We start from the raw sequence: 24,867 nt of genomic DNA, 5'->3' as shown, positions 1-24,867 counted from the left end.
CCTGAGATTATGTGGAGGGTTTTTCCCTGCGCTGCAGTCACCGGGATGTGTTAAGTAGTTAAACTTCTGAGAAGGGCCTCCTGTTGAAGGAAACACATGGGTAGCTGGGTATGAGTTTGATGAAACTTAAAGCAGATGCCACAAAAGTTTGGGCCAGAAGATGATGCTCTGAATTCACACAGAGGAATACACAGACAACAAAAATATTTAGGATGCTGGTATACCTACTGATGAACTTTTTTTGATCCATTATTCTTTTCATTAGCTTTACTTCTGGCAGCACCTCTGGTCCCTGCCCTCTGATACAAAACCTGTGTGTGGTGGGGGTGTTTAAACTCTCCATGAGTGATGCTTACAGTTTTCAGACTGGCCACTTCCAATACCCAGCCCACACAACTTACAAAACAGATTGAGCCTTACCCTAAAACCTTCCCCAAAATCCCACACCCACTCATCCAGGAAAAAAATGAAAGCTACTGTTTTTTTTTTTTCAATTATTGTTCCTCTGTTCATACCATGAAGATGGAATCTATGATCCAAGCTGTATTTCAGCACAAATATATTCTTTAATCCTCTTCAAAACAACTTTCAAGATAATGTAGAGTGGATCTAAATGTTCCTGCTCTGGCAGGGGGATTGGACTAGATGATCTCTTGAGGTCCCTTCCAATCCCTAACATTCTGTGATTCTGTGATCATAATGTAGAGTGGATCTAAATGTTCCTGCTCTGGCAGGGGGATTGGACTAGATGATCTCTTGAGGTCCCTTCCAATCCCCAACATTCTGTGATTCTGTGATCAGAAAGGTTGGATAGATTTACCTTGGACACAGATAGCCTCTGCAGAATCAGAGGCACCACAGGGCTATCTACTACTGTGAAGCTTCCTCAGGAGGTAAAAGCAGGGAGCACTGAAACATGCTATTGGAAGTTTTGTAGGCTCAATAGTACAGAAAGGAATGTACAAGCTTTTCCCCAACTTTTCACAGTGCCCCAGTATACAAAAGAAACAGTCCACAGGGACTGAAGTAGAGGCTTTCTCTTTGCCCCTCCCTCCTCTTACTTTTTCCATACCCACATATTTACAAAAAGCATAGTTTTGACGTTTTAAAAATTATTGTTTACTGTCCCATGGTTGGATAGTGCCATTTCCAAAGCTGTAAGCCGAGCTGGCTTATTACCAACATTCCTAATACTGCTGCTGCACTGGGAAAAAAGATTCCCCATAAACCACCTACATGCTCAAAAATTCCCTTTGGAAAAGAGGCAAAGCACCAAGTTGAGAAAGGATAAAGGTCAAATTCATAGCCCATAATTGCTTGGCAAAACAATTTGAGGTTTTGCGGTGTAAAAGTGACATGAATTTTTTGTCGTACAATGGTGCACTGATGCTGTCATAACTTTAGAGATTATTCCACTTCTTGACTCAGCACTGACAAATGATCCAAAAACTGGCTTCTGAAGGAATAAGCAAGTTCAGTGATAACTTAGTCAGTAGTGGATGAAAACTATTTGAGTAATCTGAGACACACAGTGTCCCAACCACAAGACTGCCACCAAATGTCATTTCTTGTCACCCTGTGACTCACTTAAGAGGCAGCTATGAAAACCATTAAGCTCTCTTATTCCTCTTCTTCCTCTTGAATCTCAGATCCATTTACTGGGAACTTGGATGACAGAGGAGCTAATGTCAAGTAGTTAATAGCATGAAACTACTTAGGAAATATAAACTAATGCTAACTTCCTCTGTTCAAAGTCTTGATGGTAAAAGTTTTAACCTGAACCTCATTAAAGCTAGAGCTGCTCCATGAGTAGAAGAGACTCTGCGCATAGTAGCAGTTGCAAGCTTGCTGCATGTGGGACTTGCAATGTTAGTATCCAGTTTTCAAAATGTGCTGAATTTCACACCTTGTTCTTCTGTAAAGCAAAGAGGAACAGGTTTTGGTGTGGTTTTGTTTGTTTGTTTGTTTGTTTTTTCCTGAAATGAAGCTGTCAGTATTTCAAAAGAGGGAAGAGCCCCTGGAGTAATGTGGGGATGTATACAATATCAGGAAATAATACTCAGGCAATTGAATTGTCAGGGGTGGACCTGCTGCTAGATGCTAAGCCATCTCATCCTGAGGGACACTGCTCTTACCAAGAGTGTGCATATGAAGAAATAACTTGCATTACTGTGACAGAACTTGTTCTGGGAGGTAAAAAAATCAGATAAAACTCTCTGCAAACATGAACAGCTGCAAATGCTGTTTATGGTGAGATGAGAAGGAAACTCACCAGACTGGGGGCTTTACATGCTCTTTTTCAGGTCCTGCAAATCGCACTGAAACGTGTATGAAAAGGGCAGGTAAACACCAAATGGAAGGAATGTTCTTCGTGTCTGATCCAGTCAAGAGCTGAGGCCAAATTCAACACAAGGAGATGGGTTTAGTCATAAAACTCCTCAGTCTGTCTCAATGGCTTGGTTTTTTTCCCCTTCTTCCTTGATAATGTTGTTCTTACGTGCAACAAAGAAAGATTTCATGCACTTTGCTTAAATATTAACTACTTATGATTTGAGGAGAAAACACTTCAAGGAGAAAACACTAACCACAGGCTTCACATAAATATTCTACTGTTAGATGCCAGTGAATGACACATATCCCTTCTTCTGAAAGGACAGACATCATGGTTATTCCTTCTCAGTAGGATACAGAAAGTTGCAACTACTTGGTTGGTAGGAAGAATTGCTTTATATTCCTATTAAGGGGGGATCAGAAAATTATGGTAACATGATATGCTATAATAGAAGGGACAAAATGAATGAAAAAGAAAACACAGTACCTGGACCGAGAACATTAAAAGCTCTGTGGAGAAAAAAGTGGTTGCAGACTGCACGCAGTGTACATTGAAAACAATGAAGCCTTCATAGAAAGGGAATGGATCTTATCTAAATCTCCTTGGGAAATAAAAATTAATACATTTCAAATCTTTTCCGAAAGTCAGGAGGAGACATTTGAAACAATGAGAAACATTTGTGTTACACTATTAACCTTTACTGTTTTGAAACAGCAGTGAGGACATTTTTGGGGAGTTTATCCATTCCTGCGCTTGCCAAACATGAAAGTGCATAATTAAAATGGCCTCTTTTTTATATTACTAGATTTGGAATTGCTTAAGTGGTTAGTTAAAGTACCAATTCAGAATCCTTTTCGCTTTGCCCAAATCCAGCTCTGGTGACGCAAAAGCTCCAATAAACACAGGGAACTTTCTCAGCCCAGGACCAGAGCAGCTGCTGCCCACCCCACTCAGCATTTGCTCTCTCATCCCAGATACAGGGGCAGGACCAAACCATGTGTAGCATTTGTGTTACCAACATTTAATGTTGATGAGCCATATGGAAATTAAAACAACCCACCCAGAGCTCCTGTAATTTACACAAGAGTGAGTGGGTGAGCAGGTCCACAGGGATCCAAGGGTATAGGTAGCACAAAATGATTTTGTTGCTCTGCTCTTAGACTGCATCTTTTGCGGAGCATATAGCTGCTTGAACCTAAAGTAAAACAGCTTAACGTCTACCACATTATGGTGGCTAATCATAGCTATTTAAATGCAATTAATGAATGTTATTTAACAGCTGTATTCATCATGAACATATTGTATAACCACATTATTGCATGCTTGGGTTTTCACTTACGTCCCTGTTGTTTCAATACTGTGACTCAGCGGAGAATAATTCTTTGCTTATTTTCCAACTTCTCTGTGGTCTGTCTCATTGATGCATGTAGTGTAAGACAGCAAAAAGACAGCAGTGAAACAGCTCAGACCCTGCCACTGTACGTAGACCTGAAAGACAAACCTTAGGTCATTTTTGCATCTAGCATCATTCACTGATGGGAACCATTGTGCTGTTTGGCCCTGCTCTCATTCCTTGCAGTTGTGCTACAATGTGCAACAATAGCTCTGTGAGCTATCGGGCCTGAAGTGACCTAAATCTTTCTCAGGCTTTGTAGAGATGCCAGCAGTAGCATTTTTAAAAGTAAGAGCAATATGGGTGCGGGTATATGATGCACCCTTCCTTGCACAGGATTTGACTCAGACTCCCTTACCCAAGCAATCTCCTGAGCAAGTACTGCTGCTCCTGAGTCAAGTCCCTAATAATAGTTAGCCCCCTTCCTGGACCATGATGCTCACCAGCTGATGTTGCTCCCCGCCCCATTCCCACCAGCTTTATGGCCAGTGTTCTCAGTGTTCATAGGGCTGGAATGATGAGTGCATGCAGCTCAGCATGGACATGAGCATTACCATCTATAGAATGTGGTCGCTTGGATGCCCCAGAAGCTGAGAGCAGCAGACGTGAATAATTCCTCCATCTCTGATTTTCATTTAAAGATTTAATCATGCCATTTGACATTTTCTATTTCAAGATTTTCCCAGCAGTGAGCTTCTTGAATCAGGTTAAGGCACCATATAATCCCATGTCTTCAGAAGTATCAGCTGGATTGCTGAGGTTCCTCCACAAACACATGTTTACATGAAGATGTGTGTGTGAGGCGACTATGAAGATGTACAGTTCTGGGAGTTTATTGATGAGTGGAAACAGACATCAGCTCCCCAGATGTTTTGAGAAGAGATGTCTGGGTTTTTTTTTATGTGATTTGAGCTAATTTAACAAACAAAGGTGACTAAAGACAAAATGGCCATGATTCCCTTCTGTTAGATTTCTTCAGCCTTTTCACAGTGTTAGACAGGTTCCTCGTCTTCAGTAAATTCAACACCCTTATCACACACCCCCCCTGAGTCCTTCAGGTTTTCAAGTCACTTAGAGACTCTCCCTCAGTTTTGGTGACTAAGAAAGAACTTCTTGCAACAATATTCTTGGTGGGTTTTAAAACCTACTTGGTTTTACGTAATTTACTTGGAGCATATTTCTGACATGTTGTTTCTTCTGACTGTGATGGCTAGACTAAACATTAGTTGTATACTAACCAAGAGCTACAAGTGAAGTCCAGGAAGAAAAGCAGCTGCAGTAGCTGCTGGTGTTGAGCAGCCATCCAACTGCACTTGCTGGAGGCCTCTGTAGCCCTCAGCCTGGGGGCAGCAACCAGAAGCAACCTAAACTGATTATAGGAAAACCTCACAGTAATATTTTCGATGTTTCCCTTCTGCCAAGACGGTAAGAGACCACTTTAAACAGCCTTATTTAATTTTTTTTTAATGTCTGAAAATGGCAAATGTTCAAAACTGAAGCTTCAGGAGAGTGTCTTGGAATCATAGAAGTCTGAATCTATATCAAGATACCACCTACAGCTTGTCCAATCCATGAAAGAATAACTGGAACTAGATGTTCCCTGCTATACATCTCAGTTGTTTTAAAAATCGCCAATATCAGAGTCTCTAAAATGTGCTATGTAGCTTATTCCTGAACTTAGAAAGCTTTTTCAATTTCTGCAGATGCATGCTGATCTCTTCATTTTTATGTTCTGCCTGTAGTGGACATGGAGAGCGATTGATTGCTGTCATCTTTGAAACAGTTTTACATATGTTTGAAATCTATTTTAAGACAACCTGATGTCTTTTATCTGGACTAAATACATTCCTTCAAACTCCATTCACCTTCTGCATAGGTCTTATCCTTCTTGATGACTGAAATCTGTGATATCTGTCGTGAACTATGATGCCTTTGTTAAAAGAATTTTGAAGGGATGCACTTTTACATTGTCTTAATTTTGTACAAATTTGAGACTTCAAAATTTTGAGAGGTTCTGTTTATAGACTGGGAAAACTATTTCCTCTCTAACTGCTGGTTTGAGCTTCTTTATAATAATATACTTACTTGCATTACTTCAGGTTTAAATGATTTTTCTTCCTAACAAGATAGATATCTATTTGTGCTGACAGCCTCATAAAGTATTTCTGTCCAGTAACATGTTAATTCCTTGAACTTCCCTTCAGTTCCATTTCCTCAACATGACAAAAGTCAATGGAGATACATCACAGATTAATATTTCTATCATTAAGTTGTACATCAGCGGACTGAGTGTTTATGTGATGTCCGTTTGTCATTGTGTTATTAAATTGCTCTCCACAGCAGGGACAATTCCTTGATGTTTCATACCTCTATCTAACATGCAGTAAAATTGGATTAATAATACAGGTACGTTGCAAAGATTTACTAACGATTTCGAGTATTTTTTTAATCTTTGATCTTACACAGCATTTGGACATCTGTCAGTCGAGAATGTTGTGCAAGTGTTTGGCAACACTATGTTAATCGTCCTCTCATGCAGTTAGAGCTATTGGCATTCTCCATTGTAGACTCTGTTTGTTTAACGTGCTGATCAAAAGGCACATTGTATTGCCACCAAACCCTGAGTCACCCTCCCCAAGGAACAATTACCCTTTCTTTCCATTTGGGTGGAGATAGTGTATTTCTTACTAAGGGAGTGGTGATCTCAGTCCGAAATTTCTTGATAATATTTAGTAAGCTGAAGCTGGCTATTTTATGTTGAGCAGACAGAGAAAAGGAGGCTTATTGCATACGTGCCGGTAAGCTTTTATCATTGCACTATTAAGATCACAGCAGCAGTTTAGTGCCTCTTTTTTTTCCTAGAGCAGAATTACAGAGGCAGGAGAGGAGCATCAGTGTAGGTGGTGCTGTGAACCACACAAAAACATCTGGCAGATCCTGGCTGTAGTGAAGCAACAGAAACATCTCTCAGTCTTTTCCAACCATGCTGCCTGCTCACTGTCTCACTTTCTAATGGAGATACCTTTCTGCAAAACCTCTGGGTTTGACTTTTTCACAGTTCAGAAGACACGGCAACATCAGGATACAGCAACAGTCACCCTGATGGTGACGGTTCGCCTACTGTGGGCAGCAGTACATGGTAGCAGAGGGAAACAGTGGGAGGTGGAGGGCGATGAAGTTGCCTATCATGTGCTAGACGACGGGATTTGAGCATGAGGAAGACTGGTTTATTCTGCCCTAAAGGAGGTCAAGCAGAAGACTTGGCGATTGGATGCCCCTTCCTTACGCCCCAAGATGAGAAGCAGGAGGGAGGAAGGAGTGGGAGGAAGGGCAGGGTTCAGAGCAAGCCCCCCGCCTCCATGAGCTCCCCTTTTCTCTCCTGTTAGCTACTGGAACCCTCCCAGCAGTCTGGGCAGAGGGAGGAGAGAAGAGCAAGTAAAGGATAGGACAGGGTTCATAGGGTGGCATATTAGAAATTTGCTGGAATTGGTCAGTTGGGCTGGAACGTGACAGAGCTCTAGAGAGTTACTTGTAATACAGAGTTTCAAAATATGTACAACTCACGCTCAAAAAATGGGTTGTGTCTGAGGGTGGGGAATGTTTTGCACAGTCCCTTCTTGCAAGACAAATAGGAAAACAGGGCCCCCGGTTACTGTCACTACAGTAAACTTCTTGGTTAACTAAAGACAATTGTAGCGAAGTTCACTGAGGTAACACTTATTCTTGCTGCCTGCTTCCTAGAGAGTGTCCAGGACAGGGACCTGATAGCACAGCTGGGTCCTAGTGGGGCACAGATGTGGAAAAGGAGCGTGCCTGCACTTGGTAAGGCCTTTGGAGATTTTAAGTAGGCTTTGCTATGAATCAGGAGAAGTCATACTGAGTGCCTAGGTTTTTTAAAAGACTGGCTGCAATCAGAAAGATTATTAATTTATTTTAGCTGCATGAAGACTCTAGCTGGTAGATGAGAGCTGCTTTTAGTATATTATTTTTTCTTATGCGAGTTTTTGCTTGTTTCCCAAAAGTATAAAAGTGTTACTCTCCCTATATACAGCCACACTTTCGCATTGTCTACGTCAAAAAATGATTACTTAGATAAACGGCAGTAAATTCTTGTGATGTGTGGTATCAAATTTCTTTTAAAAAATTATTGGACCTTGTGGCTGGTCCAAATTTTTGCCTGTGCTAAAATGGTACCGGTGCCAGTGCTTTACCATCGCTGACCAGGAGTGATCCTCTCAAAGGCATTTCTGAATAGATACCTCTTGAATGCTGCAAATAATTAAACTGTGACAATCCTTGCATGATTGTGATGTGAGTGAAGGCAACTTTTAACTTGGATTTCTCATAGTTGCAGGAGATAAGGTGACAGAAACATGTTTGAACCTGATGGGAGAAAAGCTTCTTTTCAGCTTTTCTGACTTTAAAAGTCTTTGCTTGCCTCAGCCATGTATCAAGTCACTCTGACTTGCCACAGTTAGGTTTCCATAAATACAATCTACAAAAGGAAATACTTGCTCTAGTTAATGCTGCGGGAAATTACAGGTCAATTCATTTATCATACTCATCAGTATAATGTAACACTGAGTGCACACTCTATTCCTTTGATTATTCAGAGCATTGTTCTAAATCACTTAGTGCTCAGGACATGTTCCTGCAGATGGCAAGAACCAGCAAGTTCAGGCTAAACTGGGGACTCATAACTTACTGTCTTTATCAGTGAGACTGACAACCATGGGGCAGCCTCAGCTGTGGCACAACAGGTTGTGGTGCTCTCACCAATGCAAAACATACCTCTGGGTAATGTGCAGATTAGATGTACACCAGCAGCCAGTGAAGACTAATCTCATCTGAAGTGAGGATGCAAACTGATGGGGTGGTTTTCCTCTGTTTGTCTCTGACTCTCCACCTTCTGTTTCTTTCTGTCTTCATCTGAAACCACTGATAAGATATGTAGTACCTGCTTTGCCTTTTCTGGAGCTGCCACTCTGAAGGAATGGGGACAAGAAGCAACTAGAAATTAGCAATAAGTACCATGAGTTTGCCAGTATAGTAGGATAATAATATTGCTCTTTGCTTTGAAGCTGTTTTCATCCTGCAGATTTCAAAGCACCTCAAGCCAGGATGAAATTGGAGTGTTTTCCTCCTTTTTCAGCTGGGACACTGAGGCACAGAGATGTACCAGGATGTGTTCAAAATTACAAAGGACTTCTGAGGCAGGACTCCAAAGAGCACTTGCTTTTCCCGTTAATTAAAATAACATAGATTGTGTAACTCAGGCTTGGACATATGTTCAGGGAAGCAAACATACATAGTCTTTGCAAGGGTCACATATGCGGTAGGAAGGACTCTGTATGATTTGGCATGTCCTTTCAAGCTCCATTAGAGTCTCTCCCAATACTTCTGGCTGTTGCTTTCTCTTTCTCTAAAAGTTTTGAAACCTATATTAAAAAGTGACTGATGAGTGTCTTCATAATGAATGCTCAGCAGTTAGCTGAAGAAACTCAAAGCCAAATCCTTCCTCTGAAAGTCTGTTTCAGTTCTGAAGTTTTATGTAGGAATAAGGACTTGTCACAATCAAAGATATTTGTCCCTGGGAGAAAAGATAGATATGCCAAGCAGATCCAGTGTGGGCTGATGTCATCATTCACATGGCCTGTGTTGCAGGTATTTCAATGAATCTGCTCTTCCAGAAGCAGAAGAAGCCTCAAAGTGTCTCTTGAAAGCATTGGGAGTCATTGGAAGAACAGTAGGGTCCCTTAAGCAGCTCACTCTGTGATGCTGCTGTTCCTTCTCCCCAAAGCACTTCCAAGTATTTTCACTTGTCTTACTTTTTAAGGGCAAAGAAACTCTGGAGTGCTAAGGTAGCCAGATACACCTTTAAATACCTTTTTTTTTTTTTGGTGTGTTTATGGAGATTAGATGGAGTGAACATTTTGGTGGGGAGCAGGAGTTTGTGGTGCTTTTTAAATTTTGTACTCTAGACCCCTACATGTTTCCTTCAAGCCTCTCTTCAAGGTGTACACAACTTGCCCATGCAGCTCTTTATGACAGGAAAACGATGTTTAGTAACCAAATTCCTTCATTCACCACAAAGATCTTGGCAGTGCAAGCACACTGGATATTTACTTAGATCAAGTATTCTTTAGCAGATTAGACCCACTTTTGACAGCATAGTGCTTAGATTTGGGGGAATATCAAATTGAAAGAGAGAAAATTCAGCTGCTGATCACTTAAATGTGTATTTATTTTCTGAACTGAGCATATACTGGAGAAAGCTGGCAAAACAATAATTCTATGCATAAATGCAATTTGGTTTATAAGTCCTTCACACTTTCAAAATTCCAGTGTGCTGCAAAACTAGCTTGTAAACATGACAGTATTGGAGAGTTCTCAAAATGAGATAGAGCTGGAATGAGGACAGCTGCTTATTTCAGCAGCTGTGAAGGAATGAGAGGCAGTGTGGGATGGTGATACTAAACAAATTTGTTGTTTTTTTTCCTAAAAATCCACCAATATTTCATTTTAATCACAAGCTCTAACACTCATATCATGCTAAGGTGAGAATAGTAGCCAGAGTACTACCTTTCAGGCAGTAAATACTAATGCATCAGCTTGTGTTCAGGTTTCCCAACAATGACAGCGGTTGGAAACTAACTTTTTAATAAATGAAGGCTTATTTCTGAGCAGATTTTAAATGAAGGGGGAATACTATTTTTCAGGGTCACAGAAGTCATGTAGCATGCACAAGTCTGACCTGTGAAGCCTGGATGATTCCTCTCCAGGCTTTTTGGGGATTACAGCCTTCACTCTCAGGAAAGGTGAGCTCAGTGTCTGAGAGGAGGGACTGGCCAGCAGAGCAGCAGATCTCAGCAGCAGTCCGGCCATTGGTGGCATGAAGCACTACAGGGAACGTAGTTTCTCCCTCCACTCCAGGGACAGCATACCTGTTCATAGGGTGCCTTTGGAATCTCTTAGGAGCAACATTTCAGGTGTTCGGAGTCTTTCTGGGTCTGCCTTCCATGCTCAGTCTGTGTCCCCAGCTCCTGGTGTTGTCCCAAATACTGCTACTCTGTTTCAGGGCTTTTCTCTAGACTCGGAATGTTGTCAGCAACCTGCAAGCGCTAGAGAAGGCACAACGCTGCAGTTCTTTGCTAATATAGTTCCAGTCAATCCCCCATGCAGTGTAAACTATGCTAGAGAAGGAGATGTTTCATTGCTATTACTCTGCATCAAGAGTTTTGCAGCTATACTTAGTGTAGTTTTCCCTCCCAGATTCCTAATTGAGGCATGAAACAATTTTTTGGTACAGGGAATCAAGTCTTGCTTTCAATCTCTCCTCTGCATCTTGTAAGGGTCATTCTCTGGAATACATAGGGTTTGGTTTTGTTTCACTAGAGAAGCTCAGGAAAGCTCAGGTAGATTCTGAGTTAATGCTGACCTAAAATGTGGTGTCATCTCTCATACATTGAAGTGTGCTAAAAATACAGTGTTAATCATTAAAAAGCAAGTGACTCTGGTTCCAGGATTATGGTTCCAGCTGGAAAAAAATGACAGCCAGTAAACTAATGCCTCAGAATGATACTACAGCCTTGTTGCGTTTTCAGGGTACACTGAAAGGGGAGAAGAAAGAACTAAATGCATTAATTGATTATACTATGAAGAGGAGATACAGTATAATTTATTGCTATTGATAGAATAGCAATAGTATCAATAGCAATAGTACCAAAAGTTTATTGCTACAATATAGTTTTCCTTATTGACTTCCATGGAGTGAAAAAAGAGCCTTTATTTGATAAACTTTAATCTGTAAAAATACCTGGCTACTCCTGCACATATAGGAGTGGGACAGAGAAAGGCAAATATACTAGTTAAGGAAAGATAAAGGACATCAGCTTGTTTAGTCTAGCAAAATAAGGACAAATACGTAGAATGGGGATACAATTACTGTAAGTAAATACACTAGGACATAACATGAGGAAAGGAAGAGAATACTTAAGCTAAAGGACAATGGTAGCTTACTAAAAATAGTTAAGAACTGGTCAAGCAGAAATCTGTGCTGGAAACCAGGTTTCTAAACCCCAGAGGAATGAGAATTTGGAACAGCCTTCTTCTGGGGTCAAATTCCCTCACTAGTTCTAGAAGGAAGCTGGAGGTATTCATGAAAATGACACCTGTGATACCCATGGAATATTCCTGATCACACAGAAGACACTCTCTGCTGTGACATTTGTATTTTCAGCTCTTTGTTTTGGATGCAGCATGAAAAAAATCTCAGAAAGTACACAGGCCAGATGCACACCTTGGGATGTCTTTGCCCTACAATTACAGGGCAGTATATGTGCACTTCTTGCATGTCTGTCAGTAGTAGTTTAAACATGGTCTTACTGAAGCTCAGAGTTGTTATCAGTCAAACTAAGCAAAACCAAATATTGAGCAAGAGAAAAAAGTTACTTCTTGCTCTCCATGCTGTATTTTAGTTACTTTTTTTTTTGTCCACTCTGTATTTTGTCCCCAAAGGAAAGAAGCCAGGAATGCACTCCTACAGTGTGAGGAATAAAAGGGAGAAACTTTCCCTCTTTGGAAATGGCCTTGCTGAGTTCCTCCAAGACAGTATTAGTTTAGATCTACCAGTTGCAAAGATTGCTATTAATATGTGTTTATAGGAGTGCAAGCAATCCTCCCTAGTGTGCCTAGGCAGCAACAAGAAAGAGGAAACAAAATATCTCATTTAATGGGAGCTGGTGAATCTGAAGGGCAGAACAGTCAGTGGGCTATCAGGCCTGCCAAACCTTTGCTACATCAGGCTGTTGAGGTAAACCACCTCTCATGCTTGTCTGCTGCCAACACCATTCCTCAGGCATCAGCTCTAGTGAGATCATGAGGCAGAACAAGGTAACCCTCTCAGAAGAATTAAGTCACAACCTCCAAACACACAGACATCATCATGACTCAGGTCTTCTAGAGGCACAAGATTTATCTTTAAAAGGCCTTAGATTTGTTAAGTATGTGTGTGTTTAATCTGATAAAACTTTAAATGCTGTCTTACCAGTCTTTTACATAAAAGATCAGGACAGATTAGGATATACCTAATCCTTACTGTGAAATTCTGACAATGCTGCAGGCAGTGGGAGTTCTGTTAGTGACTTCAATAAACCAGATGCCTCCTTCGCTTTCATCTTTGGAACTTTTGCTACTGGTGAATTAAAAGCCTTGTTTGTGAATTACGGAAGAAAAATAGTTCTCTTCAATTCCAGTTGCAGAAGGTGGTGACTGAAGTGTCAATCTGAAATAAATTGTTACCCTATACAAAATGAGTTGGAGGGGGTGGGAATTTCAGTTTCTCAGCTGTTATTCAAATTAAATTAAATTCTGTTACCTAAGACATCATTTCTTAGATCACATGGAAGCAGGGTACATTTGAATCTTATTACACGCAAGCGAAGAAGCAATCCAGGAGATGCTGCTTTGATAAATAAGATGATATTGTGACTCATTTTTTGTATGTCTATGGGATTACTGGCTGTCTAATTTGTTGGCCAGTGGGCTGCTCTTCCCATGAAATGTCTGGCAATTAATGCAAGCTCACCAGAAGCCTTAGATCTTTTCTGCGGTGAAGCTCAATGTTAATGTGAATATTCACATCCCAAAGCAGAGAGATTCTCTGCTGCTTCTTTGATGCTGCAGAGAAGCCAGTAGCAAAGAAACATGTCAATGCAGCAGGATCTAGAGAGAAAGTTCTCTAGATTGAAAAGAGGGCTAGACCAGAAGCTGGAGATAAGGATCAAGGTGATATAAAAAGTTGAGCATCTTCATCTGTTCACTAGTGGTAACATGGGGCATTTCTGAAGGTCTGCATAAGTAAGAAGAAGATGTGGTCTTTTGGGTAACTGAACAAAGTATCTCAGATGCTTATACTTGTATTTTCAGTTCAGAGTAGCAATTGCTTCTACAGGGCACAAGGGCTGATTTTCTTAGTAAATCAGTGCTACAAATAACAGAAAAGAAGTAGGTTTTAAAGGTTATGCCAAAATCTAAGCTTTTGAGACATACAGTCTCTCTGGGGGCCACCAGAGCATTAGAGATTCCAAGAGCAAAGCCACATGGGAACAATGTCTGGGATGCAAAGTTAAACATCCTGGCTCTGCCAAAACATGTTCCAAAGGCTAGTGTCTGTTTTTGTAAAGACAGGTGCAGTTTCAAAGGAAGGTGGAGAATGCAGAATATTTGCACTAGGTGCTGGTAGAACCTGGCGAAGTTCTATTTACATCTGTCTCAGCTACAAACCTGGGTGGCAAGATGATGCAAAGGGTTGGAGAATCCAGTGCTACTGCAAGGGCAGGTGTTGATAGATCAGGTAGTTTCAACGTAAATGTTTGTACAGTAAAGTCACTGTGGACATAAGCAGGACAAACACATCTTCCCTGGCCAAGATGGGAAAAAAACCAACTTGATTTACTGCTGGGTCAGGATCCAATGGCTCAGAGTGGTGTACTACCACAATGGCAGCTTTTGCTGGGAAAAGCCAAAGCAGAAAGCTCTTCAGGAAGATCTTGCTACCTTTGAGGTATTGAGAGATGTTCAGAGTCAGTTTTGAGCTTTTGAAGTCAACTTGAGGTTGCAAAAAAGCAGAAGCAGAGGGAAAAGGTGGAGGTGAAGTCCATTTTAAGTGTGGAGGCTGAAGGCTGATCAAAATGGGTTGCAGAAAAGCATGCTAGGAACTGCCTGAGAGAATCTGAGGAATGGGAGTTTGCACTGCCCTTCCTGTCATCAGGGCTAAGGAAGACAGCACCAATGGCATTGCTATATTATATTTTGGCAAGGCAAAGTGTCTGATCTTGGTACATGGTGTGCACATATATCTGCAGTAATGTGCACATTGACAGTGTCTCAAAGAATAATCCAGTTTTTCTGATTGCTGTTTTAAGCTCTGATTAAAATAAGCTGTTTTGATAATGTTGTTTTAAACATACACAGCTAAAGAGTACAAATGGTATTACAAGTTCTGAGTGACAGTTGGCATTTGAACATTTCTTCTCCAAGAAAAAAATTACTGTTCTCTGTTTAAGCTCTTTGTGCCACTGCTAGAGGTGTCCCTCGCTAATTCTTATTGAGGGAAGAGAACAATTATACTTATTTTCTGAAAATTGTTTCTCTTATGTAGTTTCATATTTTTATCTGATACATGGAATTTTACAAATAAGAAAGAATGATAGTGACTAACAGTGGCTTATTTAGCATTAGCTACCTAACTATTGCAAGCTGGTTTATATCATCCAGCTTTCATGTGAGTCTTTTTGTAGTGTATTTTATCAGGCACCCGAATCTATTGGTTTTTGCAGCTAGGGCTGATATGAAAGATCCCTCCACAACTTGCAAGACAGGAATTGGTCAGCCTGAATCCTGAAGCTGTGGTCTAGATTCCCAGAAGTGTTGGTGTGTTGACTCCATTTATCCAGTAATCTGCTGCCAAGCCTACATGCCCTCATATTTTCAAGTGAATAAAATGCTCTTTCCACTTTGTCCCAAATGTTTACACACTGTTGAGCAGCCGCTGCCTCCCACCCCGAAGCTGGCTTTCTAGCAAGTTTCAGTGCAATGTTTCAAGTCTACGCTATGTTCAGGTACTGTGTGATCCTGCAGCATTAGAAGTGCCATCTAAGATTATCAGCCTGCTCTCACATCCATGGCAGCCATTCAAGTCGACTTCTTAGATCGCTCCTGCTCCTATTCCCTGAGCCTGCAAACCAGCCAGAGTGCATTATACCTAGAAATGAAGAAAGAAACACTATGAACAGCAACTAGCAGTGCCACGTCTCATCTTCTAACCTGGCTTGCTCATAAATAACCTGAAATCAGACACCACTTCAAAACGGGACAGATTTTTCCCTTGCAAGCATCCAGACAGAATAAAAGGAAGGGGCTGCTGTGCCCCGGGATGTTACTGCTAGAGGAGCTGTAGGAAGTTGCTCACTGAGCTTTCGCACAGGTTTGCTCCCCACTCCAGGAGCACGGTCCCACCACTGACTGCAGGTAGTTTTTGTGTACACTCTTCTCCTGTCTGGTGATTTTAAATAGCTGTTGGAGCTGTTACCTGATGTGCTCCTGTATTTCTACAGGATGCCAGTAGAGGGCAAAGATGACTTTAGGCTTGATGTAAGAAATCATGCAGGTTGCCCTGCAAAGCAGGAAAATTGCATGGGTTAGGGGCAAATGCAAAAATGAATGGGTATTTGGGAAGAAGAGGTGTCCCAGGACTGCTTTCCTAGCTCTTTCTTCTGTCTGGTGAGCACAAGTTCCCTGTGACACAGCAAAGTGCCGTGAATCCTGTTGGTGAGCCCCGCGCTGCCATGAGAGTACTACAGGAGCCACAGGGCTGTCAGGCTCAGACCCGGAGGAGTCTATCCTCAGAGGACCCATGTGTCCCTTTCCAGCTGAGGTGCTGTTGGTCCTCACCATCCCTAGGGAAGGGACAGGCCTGGCTGCTTCATCTAGTATAAACAGGGGCCATGCTGGTCCAACACTCACTTCTCCACCAGTTGTCTGTCTGTCTTGAACCAACTGCTTAACCCAGGCTACAGGGAAGGGTCTTCCATCAGCATCACGTGGGACCCTGTGGCAGATGAATATTTCCCATTTCTTTACCAATAAATCTTAAATACAAGAGTAAATAAGTTTTTTGGCTCTAGTCTGGGGCAATGTAGTTAGCTGTAATATAAACAATCTTTAAAGGATTTGTAATCCAAATAACCCAAGATATTAAGAATCAGAAATGCAGATCTTATTTAGATCCTTTCCCTGAGCTGAATAAAATGTGATTTACATAAATATTTCAGATGGTCTTGCACATAACTTAGTAGAGAGAATTTTTCTCTTTACTGCAATTTTAAGCCACATGACCAGGTCATTTATCAGTTCATTATAAGATGCTTCTGTTATATACAAGCAAATCCTAGGTATCTGAAAAGATTCTTCATTCCTCTGCTCTAGGAACAGAAATAGCTTAACATTTTATAATATTGTAGGAGTCTGCTTCAGGAGCTGATGTAAAAACTTTCACAAAAAGAAAAAAAAAAAACCAAAACCCACAGGGATAAAATTGGAAGTGAATTGTGAATAAGCTTCTTGTTCTTTTTCCTGATAGAGCTGTTTTTATAAAACTTCCCAACAGTCAGAGGTTTTGCCAGTTCTCTCACCCACAAAGGGAATGACATTCTTCTGAGATACTGGTTGCTGCTTTTTAGCTGTGGCTGTGCAAAGCATCTGTGCTACTCTGGAAGGTAGAGACTTTTGCAGAATTTCTTACCTATTTTTTCCATCCCTTCTATTAAATAGTGGGGTAAATGAGCAGGGACATCCTACACAGTAGTGAAACGCAACCAAATTCATAATCCAGTGGACTGTAATCAAGAAGTGACTTCATATGCATGATAACTAATGTACACCAAAACCCTTTCATTCAAGTCACAAAAAAACTACACAGGGCTGAAAAGGTGAACAAGGAATGGGAGCAAAATCTAGGCAAGGAGGACACACTGTTCAAGGATAAACTGCTTGAAAATAAAAAAATGCTTGTTTGTTTTCAAGAAGAAAACCTAATTGTACAATACAGGGATAATGTTAGGGAGCAAGAAAAGTATATTAGACCTCTTAGAAAGAGACACAAACCATAGAAACTTAAAGCTGAAAGGGACCTCAAGAGATCACTGAATCCACCCTTCTGTACTGGGGTCCAGTCAAAATGCAGCAAGGCTACCCCTGACAGCTGTTTGCCCAAACTGCCCTCAAATCTTCCAATGGTTTGAAGTCTTCATCCATCTAGGAGACCTTATCACTTGTACAGTTGGAAAGCATTTTGCAGCATCAGGCTCTGCCTTGTTTATTGCAATGTGGATAGATTTCTTTTTCTTTTTTTTAAATTTTCTCCAAGGTCAGCAAGAAACCATGTAGACCCCACTTAGCACTCTTAGCAGTCTTTTACCCATCAGAAAACTTACATGTACTAGCTGTTTTGTTTTCTTTTCTAGCCTGAATAAACCCATTTTTTCAGCCTTTTCTAATGGTTTTCTCAAACATCATGCTTGCTTAAAACATTTTCTTGTTGCTGTGATACAGACTACTCTCAGCTTATCTACAGCTTCTTTAAAATCTGGTGATTTGAGCCCATACAAAAGCCCATGCTACCCCCACTGTCCTAGAGAGTGGAACAATACCTCCCATCTCTCACACATGCTACTTTTGCTCATACATCCCAGGATAACGCTCATCCTTTTGGAAGCCATCATGCTGGTTTGGTGGGAGAACTCTTATACCTCCCAGATCCTTTTATGCAGTAGAAATTCTGATGCTATTCTAGACCTTTTATTGGATTTTAATTATCTTTAAAGTGTTTCAGATTACTTTCTTGAGGTGGGGGGGTGGTATTTTAAGAATTTCCTAATCTGTGTTCTATACTGTCCAATGCTGTTTTTTTCCTAATAAATTTTGTTCTTAATTTCTTCCTATTTTGCTGCCCAGAGGCTTTTGCACCTATGGCAGCCAAAAATTAAAATTAAGATGAGAACAGGAACTAATTATTTCCACTTGTTAATAAGAACAGAAAATGATAATGAGATTAAATTTGAGAGAGCTGCATATTACACATAAGAAAAATTATGCTACCTAAAAAAAAATTGCTAAGGGAGGTAGTGGAAACACCACCAGCAGATCTTGCCAAGGCTACAACTAGCTGATTACTCATTGTCAGCACACAGTTGTACAGGTTTGCTTACTGCAAAGACTCACACTCTTTGGCCTAGCAAGGTTATAAAGAGTGTTGAACAGCCAAGAGAAAACTTGCATTAGGGACACTGTGAAAGTGACTAACCCAGATTCTGGTCTGATCCTGAGTGAACCAGTGCCACTGCCTCCTCTGTGAGAAGAGGGGTGGATGAAGAAGCAGCGAGACATGAGATACCTCATAGTTCAGAGCGACAGTGAATGAAGTTATCACCTCAGTAACTGTCAGCCACCCTCCTGAAAAGATACTTCTCCACAAGAGGATGCACACTTCTCATGAAGCACAGGCACACCAGCTTTTGGTTAAATGTCACATAGTGAAGATGAAGGTTTAGCTCCTTTTAACCCTTGAGGACCACTGTGCCTATTCAGTGGAAGAGAGGAAACACTTCTCTCTCCTGTTTGCTCCTTGCGAGTAGATGCTAATTCTCGCTTCCCCAAACTCTCTTCCCAGCCCATGCTCTGCCCTCATCTCTTGTGGACTTGCGCTCAAGGAACACGCCACATCCCAGAGCCACGGTGCACATGGATACTTGAAGAGGGGGCCTTCATCTCCAACAAGAAAAATAAGAGAAAGTGTCCTAAAGCTGTTGCATTCACCCAAACTCGTGTTCTTACCCTTCCCACTTCAAATATCAGCCAAGCCTAAACATAAGCCAAAGCAAAGGTCTGTTTAGCAGGACATGGGTCCATAGTTAACAAGGCTTTTTACTTCTCCTTGTGCAGAATACCTATGTGCCAATACTCTTCAGTGAGGGTCCCCCCACTGTCCTCCTTCCCAAAACTCTAGATGATGACTGTCCCCAACCAGCCCTGTTCCTCCTTCCCAGGGTTACATTTTTGTGTACAAATACAAATGACTTTGATGGTGCTTGCTATTCCTCCTGCCTCAAGAAGACTCCCATACTTCAGTTCGGTGACTAGCCAGCCATGAAATATGCAAACTATGTGAATGTCACCGATAATTCTGCCCAGGGTCAGTGGCACCTGCTATTCATGACCTGTTCCTCTGTGCCTGTAATCAGCTGATTGCCCTTGTCTAAAACATTCCCTTTACACTCCCTGGCACCATGAGAGCTTGTGCTCTCAGGCATTACCAGCTTTCTGTAGGCTCCTGGCTAACATGGATGGCAACTTTCTTGATGGGGGCTTCTGCACAGATGTGGTGTGAGACCCCATTCCCACTCCTGCCCTCTCTATGGCATTCTGGGGCCACCTGCATTCCAGTTTTATGATATACACAAATGGTTCCTGACATCGATATAAAATATTTTTAAAGTCACAGTTTTGGCATTTATTTGGAATGACTGTAATTGGAAAAGTAGCACATATGGGTTTCTCTAGTGCTTAAAAAAATTATACTGTGGGAGTTTTCTGTACCCTAAAGACTCGATACATAGGCTGTCTAGGTTATATTAGTTGCCATCTGGCTCTTAGTCCCACTCTTTGTTTTCAGTCTCCAAGCTATTATGTCTTTAGTAAATAATCAAACATATTTTGTTCTATTCAATTTCTTTTCTTTGTTGAACTGTTGATTAGGAGCCAAGGGTTTATTTAAACAGGTGATAACTTTGCTGCTTACTTGGTGCAACTGGAACATAGTTCTAGGTCACATCTACATGACAAATGTAGTCATGTCAAGCTGTCTGAACACACAGCAACAAGCTTAGGTTTTTCTAAGGATTTGGAAGCCTCTGGAGAATGCCAGAGCAAGGAGAGCTAAGCTTTATCCTCCCAGTTCAGCGGCTGGGGCGGTAGGAACAACTGTGGTCATAGGGACCAGGGAATTTAGGAGTGGTGGTAGAAGGGAACCGGGGTGAGAAGAAAGGGAGGAGGAATATGGATCTGGACAGGGTGCACCTGCAGCTACTCACAATAGGCACAGCCTCTTTCAAAAACTGTTCTGAACCCAAACCTCATTCACAAGACTCTGTGAGCATTTAGATAGCCTTGCCCCATAGTGAAGTTCTACCCCTGCTCTTACCACAGCTTTACTACTTACATCTTACTACCTCCCTGTAAGACTAAATCTATAGCAGATATAAATAGCATGGCTAAAAATGTGCAGAAGGAATAACTTTTTCACTGGAGGAAGCCACGACCACTCAGCTGGGTGCCTTGGTTGTCCAACCTCTGTCTCCTTCAGCTGCAGCAGTTCAGGCTGGCGCTCTCTGAGCCAGGGAAGCCAAATCTCTCTTCTGGCTGCCAGCCTGAACTGCCAAGCTGCTGCTGTGCCCTGTCTGCAGGCAACCCTGGCGCTCCTAGGAGTGCAGCAGCACGGATGCGACACAGCAGAGGAAAGGGAAAATTAAGACACATAAGCAAGGAGAAAAGTGGTGGGAGGCAGAAGAGACAGACAAAAGGGGTGGAAGTGATATCCTTCCGTGAAAAATGAGTTGGGTCATTACTGTACAGGTCTGAGCAGAATAGTGGTTTAAACCAGTCACCGCTCTCCTCATCCTGAATCTTCTTGTTGTTTTAAAGAATGGTCATTTTACAGTAAACAAACTGTGATAACCCCAAAGCCTTTTCCTTTCTCTCTGTGCCAGAGGAAGTTAAGTTTATCCCAAGCATTTCCAAAACTACATAGCATTTGAAGGCACAGTAATATATGGGGTCAGGAACTTTTAAATAAAAGCCAGTTAGAGCTTCAATCCATTTCCACCTTATTTTTTGTCTTAATAGTGTTCTCTGAAAGAAAAAAATCTGTCTCAATCCTACACATTTTAACAGGCTGTCAATTCTTTCCTGCAGATTTTGCAGCTTTCAGCTGTTCATTCCCCATAAGCTTATACTTTTTAGTCACTCATAAACATTATAGAATTAGACTCCCTCAAAAAAAGTCAACATTACTTGGCCAGACAACATCTTCAGAAAACTGCTTCAAAGTATTTGCAGAAAACTTATTTCCAAGTGTTTAGAGAAAATCTCCCCACAAAGAACAGATTCATTAGCTACTATATCTTTGGGTCTCTCATTCTTCCTGTACTTGATACAAATTGTGTCTCTTCCCTTAAAAAACTTGTTTTCAGTTCAACACCCATCCCTTTAACTTGGCTTGAGTGGCATGCTGTGGTTATCAGTGGGGGCTGTAAGTCAGGCTCCCTCCTCAATCTAAGCAGCTGTGAAGGATGGAGGACTTGCACCACAGAACTACAGAGAACTTGGAGGTTAAAGTTTAAAACCAGGTATTCACTATACCTTCTTGCCTTCATCTGATCCCTGTTGTCCATCTCAGAGTCTAGTCTGATAGGTTAATTTAAAAAGCTTTGATTTCTGAAGAAACACAGGACAGAAGAACAATTTTAAAACCTGGGCCTTCATCCTTACATGAAAGACCCCCTTGCAAGCCTTCCTCATGGAGTTAAGCCACCATTTTTCTATCATTTACTAAAAACTGACAGCCACAAAATGAGCCAAAGAAGGCAGCAACCCCCTCACATGTCCAAGGCACATTGTTTACTCCTGCTTTTGTATTCATTTCCCAATCTAATCAGCAATTAAAAAGCAGATCAATTAGCTTACTATTTTTCCTTCCTTTCCAGCTGTGCCAGAGATGGAGTTGGCGAAAGTCCCAGGCTGAGAGGAATAGAAAATATTAAGAGGTTGTCTGTGTCTCAGGTCTTGATTTGTTCCTTTACTTTTCAGTAACTGCCAACACACAGCAGATAAGCAGCAAATACGAAGGTTGCCGGAAAAGGACAACACAGCTTCATGAATAAACACTTATCTTCTAGCTTCAGAAGCTTGCGACTTCTATTTCAACATGAACATAGATTTATTTCAAATTCACAGGCACATATTTTGCAGCTCTGCCCAGCAACCAGGAGTATGTAGGAATGAGTGTTCCTCTGCACCACTTTGTTTGGATCAGTACTGGTAGGGCTCAACCGACAAATAAGCACACAAGAGGATTTTTGTCTCCGATCTAACGGCATTAGGAACTATGATACTTCCTTATACACCCAGAAGCTTAACTAGATAAACAAAAATGTAATCAACACGTGCCCAAAGTCATAAGGCCACAGAACAGCGCAACGCTGTTGACGGGCCTTGAACAGGACTTTTGCCCTTGGTGTGGGACTATGGTCATTCATGCAGTGTATTAAAAAGCATATAATTGTGCCACACACTAGTTTTATACTCAAATAAGATTATGTCAAAGTACTTTGTGGGGTTCTTTTGTTGTTGGTTTTTTTTTGTTTGTTTGGGGTTTTTTTGTTTTGTTTTGTTGTTGTTTTGTTATTTTTTGTGGGTTTTGTGTTGTTTTGTGTTTTGTTTGTTTTTTTTTTTTTTCTTGAATAAATAATGCGTAGATCTGATTTGAAGAAAATTTAGGTCGAGAGAGGTTCTCCTCCCCCTCTACTCCGCCCTGGTGAGATCACACCTGGAATATTGGGTCCAGTTCTGGGCCCCTCAGTTCCAGAAGGACAGGGAACTGCTGGAGAGGGTCCAGCGTAGGGCAACAAAGATGATTAAGGGAGTGGAGCATCTCCCTTATAAGGAAAGACTGAGGGAGGAGACTTTAGCTGGGAGGAGACTGAGGGGTGACCTCATTAATGTTTACAAATATATAAAAGGTGAGTGTCTCGAGCATGGAGCTAGGCTCTTGGTGACAATCAACGGTGGGACAAGGGATGATGGGTTCAAACTGGAACACAAGAGGTTCCACTCAAATCTGAGAAGAAACTTCTTCTCAGTGAGGGTGACAGAACACTGGAACAGGCTGCCCAGGGGGGTTGTGGAGTCTCCTACTCTGGAGACATTCAAGCCCGCCTGGACACATTCCTGTGTAACCTCATCTGGGTGTTCCTGCTCCAGCAGGGGGATCTTTTGAGGTCCTTTCCAATCCCTAACATTCTGTGAAAACATATGTACTTTTGTTTGGCATATTTAAGGAAGTATCCAAAGGAGTTGTATTAAAGTTGGCATAGGAAATTCAAAAAATGTCTATGGGAAAATGTTAACTTCAGATATTTTTTGTTTTAACCTCCTCACCCGAATTTCAGAATTCATCTTTTCAGGATTTTGTTCTGCTTCCCCAGCAAGAAAAAAAGGGGGGCAGGGTGTATTTTCCACAACTTCATCCATGTAGAAAACCACCACCATCAAAATTTCAATAGTAAGTTGTCACCATCTCTCTTCTACACTTTCATATGAGCAGCAAGGAGCGATAATTAGGGAGACAACTTCTGGCACCCCATAAAAATAGACAATTAAACCCTTTTATTCACAGTTGTTTCAGTTCAACTTGTGAAATCCAAAGCGATTATTAAAATATTTCTATCAGAATATTTCTTATATATATATATATGTTTTGTTTTTCTTTAATCAAAAGTAGTTCTGACTAAAGAATGTCCTGGAAATCGAGCTGTTAGAGGAAGCCCTCCCAGCTACAGCATGTTACTGGACTTTCAGAGCACCTCTGCTGCCTCCAGCATCCCAGTCCACCTCAGCTCTCCCTTTCCAGATAAGCCCTTCAGATGAGAAATAGCTTGCTGACCACGGTGATGTGCTGAGTCTTTGTGAGCACTTCATTTTGGACTTCTGTGCTCCTATCAGTCACAGTACCACTCCCTGTGCTAGGGTGGCTGTGTAGTCCAAGATAACCACTGCCTGAATTTGTTTTCATCCCAAGACAAAAACTTCATCTGCTTGGACACCTGTCTGTGTTTCCACAAAACATCACTAATTCCCAAATATCCCTTATGAATCTGGTTTTCTTCAAAGCAGAAATGGAAATCAAGGCAGTAAAGGTCACTAGCGCACCCCTTCTCCCTGAGCATTTGCCTGCATGCTGTGTTAGCAAGAGTTGCATTTGCTGCACGACAGGAGAAGGCATCTGCCAACAGGAAAGCGAAAAGCCCTTCCAGTATCCCAGGCTGCACAAGGTGTGCAGGTGACAAACGTAATAGAGTAGAGAGCTAAGGAAGGGCCTGCCAGGGAAAAGCAACACCACGGATTCGCTCTCAGCGAGATGCCTGGCCCTGGCAGGGCTGGGTTTGCTCCCACCCGCTCATTGCTCCCCCTCGCTCCTCAGGTGTGGGGACACAATAAAGCCACAGCCTGCAATCATGCTGTGAAACCAGGTAGGGTACATGGGGGAATCCCAGTCTATGTGCAGGTCAGGGGAGTTCTGAGGGCTTTCTGGAACAAAAAGAAGCCAAAATATAATGTGTGCTGTGCTGAATATTACAGTATTAGTTATCATACCACAGGGAGATAAGGCTAATAAAAAGTTGTTTTTTTGTGTGGTTGTTTTTTTTCCCTGTTTTGTTTTGTCTTTTAAAAAAACAAAACAAATCCCAAAAAACCCAACAACAACAATAAAACAAACAACAAAAACAACCCAACTCTTGCTGAAAGG

Source organism: Patagioenas fasciata, chromosome 3 (assembly GCF_037038585.1).
Source record: "Patagioenas fasciata isolate bPatFas1 chromosome 3, bPatFas1.hap1, whole genome shotgun sequence".
NCBI lineage: Eukaryota > Metazoa > Chordata > Aves > Columbiformes > Columbidae > Patagioenas > Patagioenas fasciata.
The sequence above is the reverse complement of the archived record's forward strand: the minus strand, read 5'-3'. Positions refer to the sequence as shown.